General features: G+C 35.6%; 1 pseudogene; it reads left to right on the plus strand.

Moving 5' to 3' along the window:
• Nucleotides 1-9,686, plus strand: part of LOC108704809 — a 136,542-nt pseudogene extending 126,856 nt beyond the window's left edge.
• The last annotated feature ends 2,636 nt before the right edge of the window (nt 9,687-12,322 follow it).

The following is a 12,322-nucleotide window of genomic DNA, read 5'->3' on the forward strand; positions in this document are numbered from 1 at the left end:
CTGCATGCCATTATTTGTTAGAAATGTAATTATTCTAATCATGTGTTAATATAACACCAGAAATACTTCAAGGCTATTTGTAGAAGGACCTCTGCTTACCAGTTATCACAGAAAGTAAGATAAATACCAGTAAAGGAATATTGCATTGTACATTTTCTGGCCGATAAATGAGAAACAAACGGAAAAAAACACCATTGTTCTTGTACCGAACACCCTTTTATTCGAACAAATGTGTTTTTTGACAAATAGTTACACAGAGAGGCACATTTATCTAAAGTCGAATTTCAAATTCATGTGAGTTTTTTTAAACTTTCTTAAATTCAAATATACTTGAAATTCGACTGGGGGGTTATTTAATATCTAAAACTCAGACGAATTTTACCAACCTGAAAACTTGAATTTAATTTGAATTGAATTCGACCAAACTCGATTCGAGTTTTTCGCTGAAAAAGACTTGAATGTCAGGAAGACTACAAACATCTCCAAATTGGTCACTGGACCTCTCCCATTGACTTATACATGAATTTGGCAGGTTTTAGGAGTTGTATAGTCAAATTTGATCAAATTCTTAAAGGGCCAGAGTTTAATAAATCTCTTAATTGAAATGCGAATCTTTTAAAAAGAACTTGATACTCCTTTGATAAATAACTTATGGGACCTGTTATCCAGGATGCTTGCTACCTTGAGTTTTCTGAATAAGGGATCTTTCCATAATTCAGATCTCCTTACCTTAAGCCTCTAAAATTATTTTGACTTTAAATAAACCCAATAGGATTGTTTTGCCACAATTATAGATAAATTCAGCTTACTTACCATAAAGTACAAGGTACTGTTTTATTACTGCAAAGGAAAACAGAAGCCATATATAAAAAATATAATTATTCACTTAAAATGGACTCTATGGTAGATAGCCTTCCCATAATTTGAAGATTTTTGAATAAAGGGTTTCTGGATAAGGGATCCTATACCTGTATTAACATGTTTTAGTTTACTTTGAAAAATAAGTTGAATGTGAGCCCGATTTGTAAAATGCCCCATTTTCCCTTTAAATAATGTAGCTAAACCTAATCAAGTATGAACAGACTTGACCTGTATAATCGTATTAGCTGTCAAGTTCAAGTTTAATGCTCTTGCACTCTGGGGTTGCATATAATTTACTGCATGTAATATAGCAAGAACAAACATAACTGTTACATGTGTGTGCCATAGATTGCACATTAAGGATTTATTTTTTGTTAGTCATCCAGTGAATATATGTAGCTCTTTGAACACTCAATGAAATATTTATTCTGTTTGCGTGATTCTATAACTTCCTCGACATATGCATGATAACCATTTAATTTGCTTGTTAAAATAGATTTATTTTCTTCTTCCAGTTAGTAACAATATTTATAATCATTTAGGATAGCTCCAGGGATGAGGCAAGGTGAGGAACTTGCCCTTCATGTCTATGCAAAAAAAGCCACCCCTAGTATTTTCTGGACACGTTCTGGTGTGGGTGGGGGCAGAATTGCCATTGACAGTAGAAAAGTATCACTGCATATTCTTTATCCAATAATCAGCACTGCAAATTATACCAGCTCTATAATAATAATAATAAAAATTATAAACTTAAACTTAAAGTAAAAAATACTCAATAGGCTTAATATATCAATAATTGATTAGACACTTCATATTATACACAGGAAGCCTGGGTGAACAGATATGTGTTGAGTTTAAGAGAAGCGTGTGTATGCAAAGAGTTCCGTACTATGGGTGCTGTGTAACAGAAAGCACAAGGTCAATGTTCCTTCTAAGCTTTCCTTGGTTGTGCCCTGCACTTGCATTTTAGGGTCAGGGTTTTTTTTTCAGGGGCTTCTTTTTGACTAATGCACAGTGGGGAGAGGGGAGGGGGCAATGGCTTTTTCTGGTAAACCCAAATTGTGTTTGAGGAAGAGATCACTGTCTAGAATCACATCCAGGCTACGCACCTGGTCAGACATACCTAAATTTATGCCCCAAGTTACTACTGATTTCTAAGGAAAGCACCCACTGAGTCACTTTAAGACAAAATAATATATATATATATATATATATATATATATATATATATATATATATATATATATATATATATATATATATATATATATATATATATATATATTTTTTTAACACTTTATTTTTCTGTAATTTTTCACGCACATATTACATGCAGTAATTACATTTGGTAATGATAATGTGCAACATCTGATGCAAACACTGCATATCAAGATACAAATATGAAAAGAACATAAAAACATAACAACATAACACTGCAGATCAGAATTGGGTTCTACAATGAGCTTTTTATATGTATGTTCATCTGGGTACTCAAATGGGCTGTACCTTATTGTATGTCTTGGGTAGCTAGTTTTCCCTGTCAACCTGCAGGGAAGCAGTGGATCCAATTACCCCAGATCTCCTCATATTTCAGCATTGTTCTATTACTCAAAGCGGATAGATATTCCATATGCCTTACTTCCTCAACCTTATTCTGTAGTTCCCCTTTACTGGGGGTATTCCTTTGTTTCCATTTTTGATATAGTAGCCGCCTGGCCACTAAGACAGAATAATAATTTTAAAAAATGGCTGAGAGAAATGTTTTGGCTAATGTCACACAGGGCAGAGAAAATACTTCTGTCCGGCGAACCGAATCCGAATCCTAATTTGCATATAAATTAGGGGTGGGTAGGGGAAAACATTTTTTACTTCCTTGTTTTGTGACAAAAAGTCACGGGATTTCCCTCCCCATCCCTAATTTGCATATGCAAATTAGGATTTGGATTCGGTTCACCAGACAGAAGGATTCGGTCAAATCCTGCTGAAGAAGCCAGAATCCTGACCGAATCCTGGATTTGGTGCATCCCTATTATTTATTCTGATTTATATTATTAGTGACTTGTGCACAACTTTATTTCCAATACCGTAATGTAAAATTCATTTGTAGATATAAACACAGTGTTCACTATGCTGTGAAGGTTCAAATTTTCATCATCATGTTTGCATTTTACTCCATGTATAGTGCTAGCCATAGCATTTCCCATATATGCCAACGACAAGTGTTTCTGGGAATGAAACCCTAAACATTAATATGGCTAGAAATGCTGTATTTTAGATACTAAGCGTACTACACCAGCTGAAAGTTGCTTTTAAAGTTGTGCATGGGAGATCACCATCTTGGATTTTGTTATTAGTGTCAGTGGCACTGTGCATGATTAATGATCTCTGGGCAGCTGTTGAGAAGCTAAGCTTAGGGGTTGTCTCAAATCACCAAGCAGTGATTATCGCCTGTCAGGCTGGTTATTTAATCTATGATGCACATCATTTCTATACTACTTCTTTATGTGTCCTTTAATTATTTTGTTTGTAGCCAAGTGTCTTCTAATGGGGTCCCCACAACTTTATAATTGTTTTTTGGGCCCCATATATATATAGCAATATAATGCAGGCAGGTGGTGCAGAATCCATTTGGTAGAATCAAAAACAGTTTATCTGATGAAGTAATTTGAGGAAGGTTGCTGCTACATCCGAAATATTGGTTTCTGCAATAACAGTTGACTAACTGTTCTCAATACACTGGGAAATATACAGCGGTTGAATAATTTTCTTCTGGCTGGGCACTATTTCTTTCCTGATAAAGCCTAATATCAATCTATTTTATTGTTTTTTTTTTTTATCTGCATGTAGTGTTCTTTCATGGGTGTTATTTTTTGACTGCCACCCAAGAATATTTATTGTCTTATTGCAACAGTCTCATTCATATCAATACAACAGGTTTATTGGAAAAGTAAGTGCAAACGTGTTCTAGAATACACCAACTTTAAAAGGGTTTAATAATGTGAAGAGCAATGTTTTTCTTGTGTAAAACAACTTGTTTTATTGATAGCAAGGCTGCACAGACACTGCATCTGTTTCATTCTATAAGACGATAAATCTGAATTGCATAGTAGTAACATGGGTCTCTCGTCTCTCTTAAGGACTGCATGAATGGAAAGGGATGTCAACATGAAAAGGCATTTGAGAGAGGATCAGAAAACTCACCTGAAAACCTACCAGGAAAACGAGAGACCTAATGAAATGTTAGAACATCTTGAAAGGAAGGTAATGCACACTGTATATTTATTCCCTTAACCCACTATTCACAAAATCACCTTGCAATGCAGTAACAAGTATTACTAGTGCTGCATAATAATACACCAGAGACCAGCTACAATCTTCCCATGACAGGCATTACCTTGATAGCAAACTAAAAACATAAAACGCATCACAATAATGTTGCTGTAAACAGAATCGGGAAGGAAATTAATCTATTGGCCCCCCACTGGTGTTAGTCCTTTTACCGACTGGTATTACATTTCCATGTAAACCCTTGCAAGTATCTACACTGTATGTTTTTTATCACAGTCCATAACAGTAAATAAGCTTTAAAAGGAAAATGATAATCACCATGTTTTTAGCAATAAACGCAACTTGTCTTTATTGTTCTCAAAAATAAAGACTATCAAAAGTAGTTTAATTCTTAAAATATATGAGGTATGTTATATAAGGTGCAGAGTTTTCCCAGCCTTAGTAGCCGATAGCAAAAAAACAGCTGTTTTCTTTGAAACAAGTGACTAGCAAAATGCTACTTGTTTGCTATAAGGGATTAGCCCTATAGCAAAGTGTGTGCTTTATTTTAAATAATTGTCTTTTAAAACATATTTTTAGAATTTTTACAACCTTACATATAGTGTTGCCACATTTTATTTTACCAGCCGGGCTTTGGTGGGTGTGAGTAAGGATACTTACATATCCTTGGAGCGGCTCCGTCCAGCAGGGATGACGCCACGGCCATCGAGTCACAGACGCGTGCAGCAAGGAGGGCATCCTGATGGATGCCGACGTGCGCCTAGGTTATGGTGCAGGACGTCATGATGCTGGCGTTCTGTCGCAGACGTTCTGACGCTGGAGAATTGGCGCCAAGGTCCGGTATTTAAACCAATTTTGCTTTCTTATCTGTGCCTGGTTATCGTGGTTTTTCCTGAAGCCTAGCTATTCAATCTATTTCAAACCTATTGCTGATTCCTATAAATGACCCTTGCTTATTCCCGACTTCTGAACCTGCCTGCCCAGACTTCTGCTAGTCTCTGTCCCGCTGAATAGCTGCCTGCCCTTGAACTCGAATCCGGTTTTGACTACACTTTGCTCTAATCCCTGGTACCTTCCTTCGGTTGAGCCTCACTGGCTTTTCTCCACTCACTTCCTCGTATCACTTCCGGGTGGATTCTGTGTTGTGTGAGCCGCTTGTGAGTCCTTATCTTCAAAGATCCATCCACTGTTTATCCGGTAAGCCTGACACGTGTGTATGTTGTGACAAGTGGAGGATAGATGATCTAAGGAGGAGGACAGTGGCATAACTATAGAGGAAGCAGACCCCACAGTCACAGGAGGGGCCCGGGGAACAGGGGGCCTGAATAGTGGGGTCTGCTTCCATACCAGTGAGGAAGGGGGACAGAAGTGGGATCGGAGCGGGTGCAGTCGGGGCGGGAGGTGGCTGGACAGAGGTGGAACAGGATGTGGGCGGGAGGATGTGGATGGGAGTGCACCAGACCCCTCTGAAGATTTATTTGCAGGGGGATGGCACCCTCTATGCCACTGGAGGAGGGTGATGACATGGGGGGAGCAATGTCATAGTGGGCAGATCATGGACAGCTTTTGGTCTGATTAGGGAAGAAAATAGGTTAAAAACTGGGACTGGGAATTACAAAGTTACCAGTAAGTATTTTGCCACTAACATGCATTTTCTAGCTTAGTTATCATCAGGTTTAAGGTGCTGTTTTAGTATTACAAAGAAAAATGTAAATATTAAAAAAAATAATTGTTTTCTTAAAATAGACTCTCTGGGAGGTGGAGGTGTATTTCAGAGCTTTCTGGATAACAGGATTCAAGTTAATTGATCCCAAATGTGTGTAAGACAAGAAAAACAAATGCCAGGAGTGTTTAGAATATCGCAGGTGTTACAACCTCATTATTTATCTGACCTTTATTTTTAAATATATTTCTTGTTGCAAATCACACAGTGGCAAATAGTACGTTAAGCCGTCTTGTAAGGTATACTATAAAATTCCATCAGTTTAGATCTGTTTTGTACATGGACTGTCTGTTAATAAGCATTGCATTAGTCATTTGTTTCGATCATGATTAATTCTTCATTGTGGTTATCCTCTAGGTGAAGGCATTGATAGAAGACTGTTCTCTCACAAGCAGTCATCAATTGATTCATTAAAGCAGAGGCTTAGTGTAGCTACAAAAGAAAAGGCACAGTATGAGCAGTTGTACCACAAAGTACGAGAAGAACTGGAAAAAAAGGTAAATAACAGGTGCAGTTTTTTTTTATAATCTACAACGTCAACAACCATCGTAACCATAATTCTTGCCTAAAAAGATGGACAGATTTCAGTGCAATATGCAACATGGACTGGTTATGTCAACTAGTGCCACTGATTCTGGTTGGCTTTAGTCTAAACTTCAGGCTAGAACATTTGATATAAAGCACAACAAAAGTGGTGTAAAGGTGATTCTTTCATTGGCTAACTAAGATGATAATCACAGCAAGCTTTCAGAACATTGCAGTTCCTTCTTCAAAGCTGATTACAAACTTCTTTGTAATCGGCTTTGAAGTAGGAACTGCAATGTTCTGAAGGCTTGCTGTGATTATCATCTTATTTTAAATGTTGTTTTGTGGATGCAGTTTTACTCACATTCACTGTGTGATACAAATGATTATTCATCTTGCCCACTGTATCCATGAATTAATTGTCCAACACTTGATATAAAGCCATAGACACATAATTTCACGTTCTTATTCATGCACATATTAAAGTGTATATTCAAAGTCAATAAAAAGATAGCTGTACCCCAAGCATTTTCCAGAATGTATTTTCCCTGTGATTCTAGATTATGCTATGATTAGTAGAAAATTGAGCTTTATGCACACATTTTAGGGCAGGTGATTAACCCATTTTTAAGTGTGTTACTCACCCACACTGAAATTTGTTAGTGCAAGTACATTTTATACTCAAATAAAAGCCAAGAAAGTAATGAAATTCATACGTGTACGTCCAAGGTGATTGTATGAATATATATACATGTAGATACTGATATGGCAAGGTCATTCTCGCTCATATAAGTACAAGAAACATGATTTCCCCTGGGACCAAAACCAGGCAGCTTCCTGAACTAGATTAGTGTCCATATACTGCAAATTTATCCTATGTAAGTTTTCTTAAAGGGGACCTGTCACCCAGATATAAAAAAGTACATACAAATTATTTTCAAATTAAACATGAAACCCAAATAATTTTTTATTTGATGGCTTTTTAGCAAGTAAGGGAATACAGGGTTATGGGAAATAGCTCATAGTCCAAGTTGATCCAGGGACTAGTCCGATTGCCATTTTGGAGTCAGGAAGGATTTTTTCCCCCTCTAAGGCAAATTGGAGAGGCTTCAGATGGGTTTTTTTTGCCTTCCTCTGGATCAACTGGCAGATAGGTAGTTAATAAAAAAAAAAGGTTGAACTCGATGGACATGTGTCTTTTTTCAACCTTACTTACTATGTTACTATGTTACTATGTTATTAGCGAATCTGTACTATCAGCTGTCAATCATATATTGCCTGTCCTGCCTCTATGCCTTAGGCATAGAGGCGGGCAGACAATTACTTTCACTTTCCATTCTGCACTTCCTAGATGTCACTGCACTCCCCACATTCCACCTCCCTTCTTACAATCTAATTTTGTAGCCGTGTATAATCATGTTCATCAGGTCCCCCCCATTCTTCCTCATAAATGAAATTTTGGCATGATGCAAAGCTTGACTTAACAAAATGGCACCTGCCTGCTTGCTTTGATTGTGAATTCCAAAACTAAACAAGATTTTAATAATTTATATATGTAAGTAAAGTTTATTTTCCTTGGCTAACATGATAAAATAGGATTTGGAATTATTTCTTAGGGTGACAAATCACATCTATTGAATACACATTTTAAAATCAAGCCCCACATCTTTAAAACAAAAAAAAGGAAAGACTGAGAGGCTGCTCCATTCCATGTTGCAAAAATTACATGTACAATTATACTGTATACTGCATTTTTAATATATTACAGATACTAACCGCAAAGAGTTCATATTAATATATACTGTAAATAATATCTAATATACTGTAAATATCTAAATGACTAACTGATGCAAACTTCTTGTAGATGCATAAGATGCATAAAAACATTTATAAAGCAAACCATCTTGTCCAGTTCCATTCTGTAATTATAATATAATGTAGTTTTATGTGCAATTATTGTGGCAATCATATTAATGCATGCAGTTGTGTATGAAGTTTAAATACATCAAAGAAAACACTGATTGTTTTGCTTAAATGCATGAGCTATCATAATGCCAAATACTTTGTGTATTAGTTTAAGATTTTGCCATCTCTGTTCACACATAGGGCCATGCAGCAATCACTGTGGACTTCCACACTTCAGTTTCCCACCATGTGATCTGCTGTCTTCACGATTAATAGCTGCACCTTTTGCTAATTGCTTCAATAATGTTGCTGCAATATGTAAACTGCTAATATATAAGATGCATGACACCTGTGATCTAGTGTTCCACTGTCACCTTTATTTTTGAAGGTTAGGATTTGAGTTTAACATTTGAATTTAACAAATGTGATAGTATATGATCATTTTTGTCTCTGTAGGGCCCTGTTTCTTGTTCCTTGATTTTGACCAGATACCATATATATATACTTGGGCTGTCATTACATTTCAGCTGCCCAGAATGCCAAAATGTCATAGTTTTGAAAAATAACCAGCCTATTTTTTACATTTACAATATTTTGAGTGTTATTAAAAAATATATGCTTTTCTTATCATTCAGAATAAGCAATAGCATTCTAATTCTTTCCTTTTCTGCTCATGTTTGGATCTTCAGCATGACCAAAATTCAGAAGAGCCTTTGAGATGAAATTCAAATGTTCACAACATGTGCTCACCCAGTTTCATAAGAAAAACTAATTTATACTTTATATTTTCCTTATTAAAGATCTAATGTATTTTACTCATACTGTAGTTCTATAAAGTGAAAGGAATCTGCTAAGGGGGACACTTTGGATCAGTATTTCTTGTTTGATCTGTGAGCAAAAAATATTTTGGTATTTTGCAGAATGTTAAGGTCAGCAACCTTGAGACTAAAGTGACAGAATCTGAGTGTGCCTTATCTAAATGGGAAACAGCCACTCAGCAACAATTCCCAATTTAGCGGTGCAAAGTGAACAGGCTTTGGAAGTATTTCAGAATAAACTGCTGCTGGGCAGCAAAAGGGTCGAAGATCTTTGTAAAGGTATTATTATCGCTTATTCAGAGAATAAATAAATGATATAGAAATAGATGAAGGGGAGAGTTTGACAGAGGTAGAAATTAGAGCCTTGCAAGATTTAGAAGCTTTAGTTTGGATATTACGAATCCGATTCCTTTAACAGATGAATGGATTAAGAAACTCAAAATCAAATCACAATTTATTCGAGCCTTATATAATATTTGCCCAAATGTCGGCATATTTTTGAATTTGGTCATTAAGGATATACTAACACTCCAACCACACATATATGAGAACAACATAACAAGAGATGAAAGGAGAGCAGTTAAAGATATGCAAGGGTGGTGGGATGTTCAGATTAAACCTTCTGATACAGGGGGTAATATCGTAATATGGCCAAATACTATATATCTGGAAGAAGCTAATAAACAACTATTCTCAGTAAGCTATAGGGAAATATTGAGGGACCCGACTGAGAATTATAAGCTCATTTATGAAAATATGTTAAAGGAGGCTTTTAAAGATAATCTTATTACCAAAAAAGAAAAACTTTTTTTGACAGTAGATAATCCCAGAATTAATAAATTATATTGTTTTCCCAAAATTCATAAAAACCTAGAGAAACCCCCAGGGAGGCCCAGTGTATGGGGCAATTGCAACTTAAGAGACAAAGCTAGTCAATATCTAGATTTAAGAATCGTCAATATCTAGACTTAAGAATCAGACCAATAGTTGAAGGATTTGCTACTATGCTAGAGATACTTTGGATACTTTATCTCAAATTGAGAATTTGGTAATCACTGATAGGACATTTCTAATGACTCTGGATGTAAAGTCTTTATATACTTCTATCAAGCATGAACTGGACTTAACTGGATATTTTTTTTGTCTAATTATATGGGTGAAAGGGTATGGTAGATATAAGATTTGTTTTGTGTTTTAATTATATCACATTTAATGGGAAATTTTATTTGCAAACACAAGGAACGGCAATGGCCACTTCCTGTGTCCCCTCATGAAAATTTTTTTTGTGTGATTCTGGGAAAATACTGTGGTTGAAAATGAGGTTATGTCACCATATTGGTCCAAAATCCATGATATCCTAGTAGTATGGGAAGGCACAGAGGAGGAAGCTTTACAGTTTGTAACTAAACTAAATGAAAATCATTTAAATATTAAACTAACGATGGACATCTCTGAAAAGTCCATTTCCTTCCTTGACTTACAAATCGAGATTAATAATGAGGGACATTTGGTGACCAAAAACGATTACTTACTCAAGCTTTCATCCATATCCAGTGAAAAATTCAGTCCCTACGGGTGAATTTCTGTGGTTGAAGCAAAATTGCTCATCCCTAGAATTATTTAAGGAACAGGCCAATGAATTTAAAATAAGATTAATACAGAAAGTCTATTCCGTAAAAATAGTCAAAAAAGCATTTCATAGAGCATTGCATAAAGAAAGATGTGAGTTATTGGTAATTAAAGATAAAGTGCAAGAAACCGATAACACGGTACGATTTATTAACCACATATAACACAAATAGTCTCCAGATACAGGAGATTATGAATAAACATTGGCCAGTACTTTTGGATGATGCTACCTTGGGTTCTACTTTACAAGAAAAAGTATCCATATGTTATAGGAGAAGTCCCAATTTAAGAGACATACTCACTAGAAGTCATTTCCAAACATCTCGTTCCAAAACAACTAAAAATTGGGTGTGCTTTCCCTGTGGGGAATGCAATATGTGTGATAAGATAAAAACAAGAAAAATTGTGTTATTGTTTTTAAATAAATAAATGAATGTGGGGTAGTTTATTAATATGCAAAATTTATGATCATCTATTCAATAGCAGAAGTAATCAGATAGATACTCCAAAAGGACTGTGCATAGAATGCATCTAGATAATGGGACCGTTTCCTGGGTGGTGTAGAATGGTCTGATAGGTCCCCACTGAAGCAGTGAAAGATGTTAGCTTCCAGCATTTCTTGACACAACTATGTAGCATATTTAGTAGATAGGGATTACGTTCTGCAAAGACATTAGCATGGTAGTAGAGAAAAGTTCTCATGAGATTCCCCCAATGACACTATACACAGAAGTGATTTAAATCACTCTTCTTCGGTAAAGCCACCATTCGCCTTGAAAAAGCTAACTTTTCGGTCTGTTGAGACCAATTTATTTTTTTTAATTTAGCTTTAAGTGGTTATAATTTTATTAGCGAGTATGGATGCGGGGTGGTTTTTTAATAGCGGACTGCTCAATTTATCTCATTTTCTTCTCCTTCTATATGGCAATGATTTGTTGTTTTTGAGGCAAAGGTAGTCCTTTATCAGCTCAGGGTTTAGCTAATTACCAAGACCCCAGTCCCGGTTACCATATCTTTCTCCCCTTTGTGGTGTCCCAGGGATAAAAAAAATATTGGCAGTAGCTTTTGGGACAACTCCACCACTCTTCTTTTTTCAATTTCCCTGCTATTCACCTATGAATTTGAGCAGTTCTGTGATATAATTTATCCAAATTTTGTTATTGGTCACAAATTAATTTTAATAATTATCAACCATAATTATTATCTTTTTAAAATAATGAATGCATCACCATATATTAGCACTGCACTTTAGATCAATTAATATCTCATACAAGTACTTCATGAATTTTTAATGCATACTGTTTACAATAATTAATTAATTACTTGCTATCAATTAATGAAGGAATTTGATTGCCTTTTAATTGGTCTTATCAGTTAATCTAATTGATTGTCCTTAGCACAATCCAAGTTTCGAATTACCTAATAAAGTGGGATCATCTGCATTGTCAAACATTTATTTATTTTGTTATTTTTGTGGTTATTGGTTGGTACAGGAATTGGTATTTTGTTTTTTGGGGTGACCAATTGTGGTTGATAACATGGTAGAAGCGAGGTATCTTTCTTTCTCTCCTTA

This window comes from Xenopus laevis, chromosome 1S (assembly GCF_017654675.1).
Source record: "Xenopus laevis strain J_2021 chromosome 1S, Xenopus_laevis_v10.1, whole genome shotgun sequence".
NCBI classification, from domain to species: Eukaryota; Metazoa; Chordata; class Amphibia; order Anura; family Pipidae; genus Xenopus; species Xenopus laevis.